Source organism: Anarhichas minor, unplaced genomic scaffold (assembly GCF_050575085.1).
Source record: "Anarhichas minor isolate MPS153535 unplaced genomic scaffold, ASM5057508v1 ptg000040l, whole genome shotgun sequence".
Lineage (NCBI taxonomy): Eukaryota > Metazoa > Chordata > Actinopteri > Perciformes > Anarhichadidae > Anarhichas > Anarhichas minor.
Genome location: NW_027466486.1, coordinates 16,997,901 through 17,009,705, shown reverse-complemented (window position 1 = coordinate 17,009,705; position 11,805 = coordinate 16,997,901). Strand labels below are relative to the sequence as shown.

The 11,805-nt window shown below is 43.6% G+C and overlaps 1 pseudogene; it reads left to right on the top strand.

The window, feature by feature from the left end:
* The first annotated feature begins 1,428 nt into the window (after positions 1-1,428).
* LOC142968129 (citrate synthase-lysine N-methyltransferase CSKMT, mitochondrial-like) lies at positions 1,429-2,143 on the top strand (annotated as a pseudogene).
* Positions 2,144-11,805: the final 9,662 nt, after the last annotated feature.

Sequence of the window (11,805 nt, the reverse complement as noted above, 5' to 3'; positions counted from 1 at the left end):
AGGTTACAAGTAACATTTCTCAAAGCCATGTCTTTGACCACGCGCTCCTTCACCGTTGTAGTTTTCCAACCAGGACTCCAGGTGCGTGTCCCTCTCAGAAGCTCTATAATCCAGCCTGGAACAACAGGGCCTCTGTAGTGAGTTCATAATATTAATAAAGAAACGTCTTAAGTGATTGATTAGTTATCCGCTTTTCCGTATTCAAAGGAGTAGTTGTTGTTGTCGTTAGCCGAAGCCTATTGAGCTCAGGATGTATCCAATTGATGCGTTGATTAGTCTTCTTCTTCAGCTGTGTCTTTGTTGGACCACAAACCAACCACAACTGCATACCGCCACCTACTGTATGGGAGGGTATAGAGTCATGGCACTAAGAAAAGTAAGTAAAGTAAGTGTAGTGACTTTAACATATATCCATTTTATATCTTAAAGCCACTGGGGGGCGAACGGGAGAACTTGTTCGGACGCGTGTTCCACAAACATTTCACTGTCCAATGCGCTGTCTGGCTTTCGATCCGTTGATCCATTTATCATATGCATATTGCCACCTTAACAGAGTACCACAGGTTACTTTACAGGATACTATAAGACCTTGAAACTACAAGCTCATATGCCAGCTGACACGCTACATTGACACGATACCTTGACACCTTGACACATTGACACGATAACACGGTCAAAAACTGTTAGCTTCCCGTCCACACACACCTGATTCTCATTACCAGCCCCTTACCTATATGCACTTTAGGTCAATGTGCCACCCACTGTTCAATATCAGAACTGCATGTGTAAACCCACCCCATGTTTCCCTCAAAGACAAAATAAAACAACAAAACCACATTATGGCTCCAACAGTAAGTAAGAAAGAAAAGTTAAAGTGAGTTGCAGGTGTGTGCACTGATGTCTTAGCTAATTGTCACCGATATGTTAGCTACAGAAGCTGACCATAAAGTAGCACTTTGTTGTGCAATAACGTCACACTCAGTTGCAAACTTGTTAGCGACACCAAGCTAATGCAGTCTAATATAACACAGCCTGGCTACATCAACACATCTATTTAACAGTTTAAAGATGAACTGAGCACTATAAAGTACACAAAGGGAGGATTCAATGCAGGACTGTTGAGTGTATGTTGCTTTTTTATTTTAATGAGCAATGTGAGTCATTTGAGTTTGTCAGCTTGGTAGATTGTCTTCATGCCGAGTTTAGTGGCTTCCAAGGACCCAAGAAAAGGTCTTAAATCATATATTAAAAGAAAAGATATTTGACACATTAAATTGATAGATTTTAAATTTACTTTAGCATAAAGTCCCTCCAAATATCACAGAAGGATGGAGGCATTAAGGCAAGTTGTATCTGTGTTTTACTGCTAATGTTCACTCACTAACTCATGTGACATAATCCCATCTGTGTTTCTGCCGAGCTGAACTGATTGAAAACATGGATAAGAAAGCAACCTGGGACCGCTTCTACACTGAGAGCAGCAGCAGCACAAACACCTTCAAACACTTTGAGTGGTTCTTTGGCTTCGATGCTGTCCGGGACTTCATTATGCCCCTATTGCAGACCAAGCCCCACCCAGACGGTTTGCTCCAAGTCCTGGATATGGGCTGTGGCACTTCTGCTTTAGGGCCCTGTATTTACAGACACTCTCCTCTCCCGGTCCGGGTCACTTGTGCAGACATTTCCCCCATAGCTGTGTGACTAATGCAGGAACACGTCCAAACCAAAGCCATTCAACCTCACAATCTTTCCTCTCGGCTTGAGTTGGTAGAGCTGGACTGCACACAGCTCCACAAGCACTACGGTTGTAGCAGTGTGGACCTTATAGTTGATAAGGGCACCACAGACGTCTTGTTGAGGTCTACGGAAGGGAAATGGAAGGCCAATCAGGTGCTGAAGCAGTGTTTGAAGGTGTTGCGGAGCTCAGGGTCTCTGCTCCAGTTCTCTGATGAAGACCCTGATGCCAGGCTGCTGTGGCTGGAGACGGAGGCACAGGAGCCGGGGGTGATGGCAGCAGATGTTGGGGTGCAGGAGGTTGGGGAGCTAAGGGGAATGACTTACTACTGCTACCAAGTGACTCCTCGCTCTATTGTATAGCAACTTTCTTCATCTGGATGGTGATAATATTAAATGAGTAAACTACTGAACTGATTGTAAAAAGTAATTGATAAGGTACACAGACAGAGTGTGACTTATCCACCAAACTGGACCTCCACATTCCGACAGCAGAGACAACAAGAGATTTACTACTTATAAAATAACCTGAAGGTAAAGAATGACCTCTTTATGAAATGATAAAAGTTGACAAACCCCTGCCCTAGGGGCCCTGTTGTTGAAGACCTCTGCTTTAAAACACCAAATTCACCAATAAATGTCTGTTTTTTTGTCAATAGAGTGCGGTGACTTTGAAGAGAGCACAGATAAAAGCTGCAGTTCCCCCGTCGGAAATGGCTGTCTGACGTAAGCGAAAGCGATGAAAATATTCTAAATATAGCGTACACTGAAAGTGATATTGATTTTTCTTAGGTGTCTAGAATACGTGTTGCTGCTGCCCCTGTCCACAGCAGTACCTTGCTTTGCTCTTGTGCTGACTATGGGAAAATAACTCATAGAACCCCACTTTAAAAAATCAGAACCATCCCAATATTATGTTGATATTTAGACTGTAGATTAAATCAAACGTTGATTACATTTTTGTTCCCATTTACCCTTTAATTTAAAGCACAAATCTCTGAAGGCTCATTCACAAATTAATTCATCTTTTCATATAACAGATTTGAAGCATTCTTTTGTCCGCGAGTTACCACTTCCTTCAGAATCAGCTGCACCAACGCTCGCGATATCTCCATGGACCGAAAACAAACACCGAGCAGTCATGTCTTCCAGGCATGCAGTTGACAAAACTGCAGATCAGTGGGTGTCAATTTCTTTACAAAACACAGCTTTAGTTTTGAGCTTGGAGACAAATACAGCGTCCCAACTTCCAGTTTGTTTATGTGCGTGTTGTACAGAGCGGAGCCCTGGGGGAAGGCCACGCCATCCTTTGTTATTACTGTTTCTTTTCTGCTGTACCAGGGTGAAAATGCGCTGGTGAAAACACACTAAATGTGGTCCAGGTCATAACTTCCCCAGGGGCATGCTTCATCATTTTTTAAGGAATGAGAAAGCAAACATTACCTAAAGTTTGAATCCTGAGTCTCAGAAAGCATAGTCCCCAGCAATAGTTATTACAACTATGTTGTGCTGTGGAAGGAACAGTGTGTAACATTTAGGAGGGTTTATTGGCAGATTGAGTATAATCATAAAAAAAATTGAATCAGTGTATAATCACCTGAAACTAAGATTTTTTTTGTTTTCCTTAGCTTAGAAGAAACCATTTATATCTACGTAGGGAGCGGTCATCTTGCACCGCCATGTTTCTACAGCAGCCCAGAACAGACACTGGCTCTAGTGAGAGCTTTATCTGAAGGTATGTGTTCCGAAACACGGTATTAAACGTGCCCCGGTGCTAAATAATGAAAGATCGTAGTACCGATCAGCGCTGACGTTACTGGTGCCTTATATTGTTTTGGTTTCCATCTGCTCTGCTCTCTGTCGGGCTGAGCTCCTTAACCTACAAACACACACAAAGCACGAGCATTTAACTGTATTTATGCTTGTTACTGTAGGCACTTGTTACTGTAGATAGCAATGACGCTGCTGCTCACACACATCCACGAACGTACCAAAGTGCATACATTTAGATTAAAAAGAGCAGCAGTCGCCTTCAAAATAAAAGCAATGCAGCTGTACTCCATGCATGATATACAATTATTTACATACATCATTTTCCCATATAAATGGCAATGCCCAGGTCTGGACTATATGGTGCCTTCCAGAGCCTTATCAAATAGACTTAAGGCCATCCTAATCTTAGTTGTACATTCAGATCAAACTTATTGTGTACCCGACAGGACAATTATGGACAACATGTTCCTCATGAGAGACATTTTTGATTCGTGCAGAAAAAAATGTGAACTTTGGTATTGTGTCATTGAATCAGGAGAAAGCCTTTGACAGGGTGGATCACTCTTATGTGTTTTCTGCACTTAGGGCTTTTGGTTTTGGTGATGGTTTTCTGGCTTGGGTTGGTACATTGTACAGTGGTGCTCAATGTTTAGTGAAGACGGGGGCAGGGCTGATTCGGCCAATCCCTGTACAGCGAGGTATAAGACGGGGTTGTCCTATTTCAGGTTAGCTATATAGCTTAGCTATTGAGCCCTTGCTGTGCAGGTTGAGAGGTTGTCTAAATGGAAATGGTTGCTACCCCAGTTGTCGTATAGGGGAGGAGTTCTGGTTGCCAATAATTTAGTTGCCTCGACTCTTCGGCACAAACTTATTGCTCTGACACCACCGAGAGGCCTAATAGAGGACATCCAGAGAGCCATCGTAGACTTTTTCTGGTCCGGCAGGCACTGGGTCCGGACAGCAGCTCTGGACCTGCCTGTTGATGGAGGGCACGGACTGATTGTCATCCAGTCCAAAATTGCCTCTTTTAGACTCCGGACAGCTCAAAGACTGCTTTACAACTGTGGCCCAAACTGGTTCGACACAGCTCGACTGCTGCTGAGGAGAGCCGGGCGGTTGGGCTACGACAAGCAGCAGTTCCTCCTGCAACCAGAGAACTTGGACCTTACTGGACTAACATCTTTCTACAGCTCTGTCGATAACCCAGAAACCAAACTCTGTGTGACCAGTGGCATGACTGCTTTGAGTACTGTTTCCCCTCTCTGTTCATCCCCCCCTCTGTGGGAGCAGTGTTGCCAACTCCTCAGTAAGGAAAGTAGCTATTGGCTGTCCTAAAAGTCGCTAAATGACGTCATCGCATAATTTGCATAATTTTAATGAGCGCTGTAGGAGAGAGGCGGGAACAGCGGCGGCTTTGCGCATGCGCGATTCATTTGCAGTCTGGACACGGAGAGTGTGGGTCTCCTCTTTCTGCAGCTGGGACTGCTGCGCGAGGGGCTACTGTGAGACTAACTGCCTTTGAGTGCTTTGGGGCGACGGAGGGGCTCACAGCAGCTCCCGCGTGCCGAACGGTACGTGCTTTCACGTCAGAGTCAAAACACCAGAAAAGTCTCTAGATAAAAAGTAGCTAGATTTGTCGCTAGTAGCTTTTGACAAAAAAAGTCGCCATGAGGGTTTGGAAAGTCGCCAGATTTAGCGAGAAAGTCGCCAAGTTGGCAACACTGTGTGGAAGAGTGGCAGTCACAACCCAGCACCTGGACAAGTTTCAGGATGCGTGAAAAAAGCCGTCTCATAAAAACAAATACAGAGAGAGGAATTAGAGTTTCAATTTTCTCAGAATAAAGGTGAACATATAAATTATGCAGCTGTATAGAAAGAAATATAAATTTATATTTGCCTTTTATATGAGAGGTTCACACTTGCCCTCCACCTCCTCTCCATGTCATCTCCTCTCCATCTCCTCTCCATCTCATCTCCTCTCCATCTCATCTCCTCCATGTCATCTCCTCTCCATCTCCTCTCCATCTCATCTCCTCTCCATCTCATCTCCTCTCCATCTCCATCTCCTCCATGTCATCTCATCTCCACCTCCTCTCCATCTCATCTCCTCTCCATCTCCATCTCCTCTCCATGTCATCTCCTCTCCATCTCCTCTCCATCTCCTCTCCATCTCATCTCCTCTCCATCTCATCTCCTCCATGTCATCTCCTCTCCATCTCCTCTCCATCTCCTCTCCATCTCATCTCCTCTCCATCTCATCTCCTCCATGTCATCTCATCTCCACCTCCTCTCCATCTCATCTCCTCTCCATCTCATCTCCTCTCCATCTCCATCTCCTCTCCATGTCATCTCCTCTCCATCTCATCTCCTTTCCATCTCCTCTCCATCTCCTCTCCTCTCCACCTCCTCTCCATCTCATCTCCTCCATGTCATCTCCTCTCCATCTCATCTCCATCTCATCTCATCTCCATCTCATCTCCATCTCATCTCCTCTCCATCTCCTCTCCATCTCCTCTCCATGTCATCTCCTCTCCACCTCCTCTCCATCTCATCTCCTCTCCATGTCATCTCCTCTCCACCTCCTCTCCATCTCATCTCCTCTCCATGTCATATCCTCTCCATCTCCTCTCCACCTCCTCTCCATCTCATCTCCTCTCCATCTCCATCTCATCTCCTCTCCATCTCCTCTCCATCTCCATCTCCTCTCCATCTCATCTCCTCTCCATCTCCTCTCCATCTCATCTCCTCTCCATGTCATCTCCTCTCCACCTCCTCTCCATCTCATCTCCTCTCCATGTCATCTCCTCTCCATCTCCTCTCCACCTCCTCTCCATCTCATCTCCTCTCCATCTCCATCTCCTCTCCATGTCATCTCCTCTCCTCTCCACCTCCTCTCCATCTCATCTCCTCTCCATCTCCTCTCCACCTCCTCTCCATCTCATCTCCTCTCCATCTCCATCTCCTCTCGACCTCCATCTCATCTCCTCTCCATCTCCTCTCCACCTCCATCTCCTCTCCATCTCATCTCCTCTCTCCTCTCTTCCTCTCCTCCTCTCCTTTCCCGTAGATATACAGTCCTTGATGTAGTATATACAGCCGATGTCTCCAGCCACAGATTAGCAGCTTGGGGTCGGGTCATTTTCCACTATTATTCTAAATATGACAATATTCACAATTTGATTCGGCTCATGTAAACATATTCCGTTTGTATATTCTGAATTAGGCCTTACTCCCGATGGATGATTTTCAGATAAAACGTGGGATATGCTGATATTATTCAGGTTGTAGGAGCATTCTTTGGACGTATACAGCACATTCGTAATAAGAGTCTTAATTGGGGTTTTACCACCTCTTTCCTGTTGACGACCAGCTCTGTGCGTTGAACACAGACCATAGCCAATAGTTTGCAAAGCTGGAGTAAAGATGCCCAAAAGACAAACCCACTTGTCTGGGTCGGAAGGAGAGAAACACACCTACTTATTAGCATTATGAAGGACGTGGGTATCAACTAGTTTTTGGATATATGCAAAACTCACAACGTTGGCCTTTCACACGGTCCAACAAGTCCTCCACCGGTGGAAACTTTGAAATAAAACTTATTTTGACGCAAAGAGCTAAATGGCACAAGCGGTTCCTGCCGTTCCACTCTCTCATATTTTGACGTGATGAAAGACATTTTAGAACCTCTGTGGATCTTATTTGTGCTTGTAGATTTTGACATTGATTTGCCTTCATACATGTGACATATGACAGGACTGGGAGTGAGATTTGGAATCGGTGAAGTCGGTGCATTTTACGAGTCGGCCTTCTGTGACATCACCTAGCGCAGGGGTCGGGTCATCGCTCCTTAACCACCAGGGATTTTGTTATCAAATATTTAGCAGCCAAATTGACAATTTTAAAGCATTTATAGCTGAAAAGCCAAGTCAATAATGCTGGTCCACGATGAATAAGAGTTTTTAAAGTGTTTTTATTTGTAATATGTATAATAAGCATATCATTTAGTTATCGCTACTGAGAATTTAACAAACGTAAAAAAAATAAGTAGATAGGTTTGCAGTTTTCAAGGTGTATATTTCAAATTGCATCTCTTACACACATGAAGATAAAGTTGTGAACACCGGCTGAATATCTATTATCAGAATCATTATAACTGTATTATAACTGCTACTGTGTAAAGTTTTTGAAACTGAGAGCTACTTCAAGGGTACTGAGTAGTACGAAGGGCTATTTGTTTGATACAAACTTCATGAATAACAAAGTTGCACAGATCACCTTTTAATAATCATAATATATGTGAAGAGACTGATCACATGTCAATGTTAATTATTCCTCACAATAATTATTAACAATAATTGTGTATTTTGTTGAAAATCGCACCTGTTATATTTTTGTAAAAATTATCATTTGGTATGGTTGGTGCCTGCGGGCACCGTGTTGGCTACCTCTGATGTAAAGGGAATACTGCTGTTAAAAAGCACCTTATTTGTTTAAAGTGTTTACAAACCAAATGTTATTGCACTTTTGTTCATATAGCAGTACTTTTCAAATAAAAGTGCGCAATACACTACTTTTGAATTTATTATTGAACTTTGCGCATAACAATGCCATTAATCGCAAAAGAATCATGGGATTAATCGCGATTAAAAATTGTAATCGTTGCCCAGCACTAATATATACATATGTCTATACATACATATATATTTACGTGTGTGTATATAGGACATGGATGCCCCTGAGCTCTTTCTTCTTCAACCTGGAGAGATCGGTGGCACAGAGGAAGCAGATGACCTGCCTTAGGCTTCCAGGAGGCAGGGTGACCACCAGTCCAGGAGAGATGAGGAACCATGCCGTGGAGTTCTCCTGTCAGCGAGCGGTGCTTTCCCTGCTGCCAAAGAAGGGAGACCTGGCGTTACTCAGGAACTGGAGGCCGGTTGTCCTCCTCTGTACTGACTGTAATTCATTCAACTTCTCTTCCAGTTCAGTTTTAATTTCTCCAACAGTCTGTGTGTTAATAAGCTATGTAACATTATTGTCTTTCTTTTGGCTAGTAAAAGTATTCAGCGCTAATCTGCCATTAGGGAAAACTTGAATATGTTAAGTCCTATTTAGAACATGGGGTCGTTTGACGTGCTCAGACTTTTTTTTCTCAGATGAATTAAAAATTTTCAGAAACTCCGAAACATTTTCCTGACAAAACTTTTTTTTCACCTGTTCTTCAGGCACAGGAGGGGAAACTAAATAAATAAGTGTTAAAAAAAATAAATCTCTCACTTGCCTCTCAGGGCTTCCGTACCTCTAAAATAATCAGAGAAGAAGAAAAAAACAAACAGATAACCACAATTCTAAACTTGCATTATCTGTGTGCTATTTAAAGAATGCACACACGAACTTGTCTGCATAAGACCCTCATTTGCTGGCTAGATCATCAGTTAAATGAGTGTCTTTCAGGACTTATAAGAGATGAATGGAGATTTGAAATGGGCCTGTGGCGGTTGAGGATTCCAGGAACAATAATGAGCAGGGTTTTAATCTTTGCTCCTTTCAACAGGCTGAGGGCAGAATACCAGAGAAGAAAGTATTAAAGAGAGTGAATTAATGAGCTGGGCATTGAGCCGGCATGTAGGTTCAGTGGCAAGAACTAATTTGTTATGGTTGGGATGGTGTGTTGGGATACTGTCTCAAACTGGATCACAGAGAAGAGCACGCTGAAAAGGAACCAGAACTCTGATCATGTTGCTTGTTACATTAAGTCTGTTGGCAGAGGGGAGGGTTTGAAATGTCATAAAGCAAATCTATTCTTTTTGTTTTGTTTCACTTTATTTTTCCGGAACTATTTTGCTTGTTGAACGACACTGTCACAATGTCAGCCAATCCCAGTCTCGCATTTCCCCTGTCGCTTCAGATCCCGCCACTCCCTCCCTCCTAGCCTGCAGTAGCCCCTGTGTTCCCACCATTCCCCATCACCCGGCCCCCCCTGCCCACCTGCAAGCCCGTTCAGCCCATTAGCACTGGCATACTGGCCCATGTTGCATTCATTCCCTGCCATTGACTGCTGTGTTTCTGCCCGCAGCTATCCAGCCATTTTTCTCTGCCTTCCTTTCGGGCTCCTGCTCTCTAGCTGGATCCCTATTGGATAAGTTTGCCTCGCGTCCCCCCTCCTTACCTGCCTTTTTGCCTGATGTCGACCTTGAGTATACTTGAACTTTTTGTTTTTCAAACGAAAATGTGTTTAGTTCATTCATGCCAATGTGTAGGATTTGGCGGCATCTAGTGGTGTAGTTGCAGATTGCAACCGACTGAAACTTCTCCCGTGTGCCAAGCGTGTAGCTGACACACAAACGCCTGTGGCGCTTTCTAGACACAGTGTTTTGGTTTGTCCTTTGCCGGCTACCGTAGAAACATGACGGCCAGCTCCATGAAGAGGACCAGCTGTGTATGTATGTATGTAGATAGAAACGGCTCATTCTAAGCTTATGAAACAATTATGTTGCATTTCTGCCAAGAGATCCCATTAAATACTACAAACTGGCCCTTTTGAATTTTAAATGCTGGCTCAAGTGTAGTAATGCACTGCTGTTCTTTATGTGAATCATGATCAAACAATTAGTTCTTTAACTCCATAGGGTTTTGTAGGATTGTTGATAACCTGACAACATTTAGATCTTTGTCATTTATCCGCAATGTAATTCATTATTTTTGTTTCATGTTGGCCTCTGTAATATTACCCGACTGAGTAAAAATCCCACAGGCTGGCCTGCGGGGGAATGTTTAGTCTGCAAACAATAGAAGAGTGTATCATAGAAATGACTCTTGTTCATCTGTGCCCATCTGCAAATAGGTGTTTTAGTGCCATCTTTTCTTTATGTTGTGCATACCACAGGGATCGGCTGTTAGCTTCAAATGGCACATGAAGCATCAATAAATGGCCACTTTTCAAGCAAGTATCGCACTCCGGAAGGATAACAACACAATAATTGATGAAAAATAACGGGAGGTGCAAAACAGCTCTGACAGAGAGTGGTTAAGGTGCAGTTTTCCGTGGTGCTGAATGGTGAGAACGGTGACTGGTGCTGCAAGGTAAAGTAAGTCAATTCTAATTCAAAGTATGTGCCAAGACAGTGGATGCATTTAGGGTTGGTGGGGGCAGATACCGTCACTGATCACATATGACAGGGGCACGATGGTCACCAATACTGGTGATAATGCTGGTAATACAGATGCTCATTTTTAAACCCTCTGACCTCTTGATCTAGAATTGTGATATCATCACACCAAATTCTGGTGTGTTTAAAACGGTGAATTTAAGACATACATCTGATGTTTGAGCATTAGTTGAGTAACAGAAGAGAAACAATAAACACTCTCGGCTACGACTGACATGCTGTATGTGTTGTGTCCAGATTTACAGGGTGGAGCCAAAGACACTAAAAGCCCTGTGGGCCTTGCAGGTATCCTCCTTCATATCACAAGGAGGGGGGGTGGGGGGCACATGACAATAAAATGCTGTGTGTCTCCCAAACAGCTCTATATTAATTAGATGGCTCAGACTGATGACAGATTTATCGAAGGCGACAATCTAAAGATTGTTGCTTTTACACCACCAGAGAATTATTTCCTGTTTCCTCTCTTTCTTTTTTTAATATTTTGTATATATTTCTCTTTAAACCGACTCATCAGGGATTCAGTTGTGATTTCAGACATGATTCAAATGCAAACTGTGTTGAGAGAGTGCACAGATAGCAGAGAGGTGGGGAAGCACCGGGACATTGTTTTAATAGTGACACGACAGGTGAGAGTTAACAGAGGAAGCACAGAGGGTCGACAGAGGCTGCAAGGCTGAGGAGACAAGCTGGGGGGGGGGGGGGGGGGGGGGGGGGGGGGGGGACATGCTCTGCATGAATCACTGTTCCTTAATCCTTCATGTGTTAGCGGGTTCAGTCAGGACCTTTGGATGCTAGTACCTTCGCTGTTTATCTTGTATTAAAGCTGCCAATATTTTCGCGACTGTTTCACGAATTTACGCGCATAAACACTTTTCAAGGAGGCAGAGTCCCACCAGCACCGTATACGTTCTACTTACTAGTAACGGAAAATGTTTATAGTACCAGAGTCCATTAAATACTCTCCATTCAAACCCGAGATAGTGAAATCCTCGCGGCGGCAGCAGCTCCTTCAGGACTAACTCTTTGGATTACATTACACTGAATAAAAAATGAATGCGTGGGCCAAATAAAATTGTATTGCAGCTTTTTAGAGCTTTCTGTATAGCTGGTGAATTAAATGTTAATGGTGCAT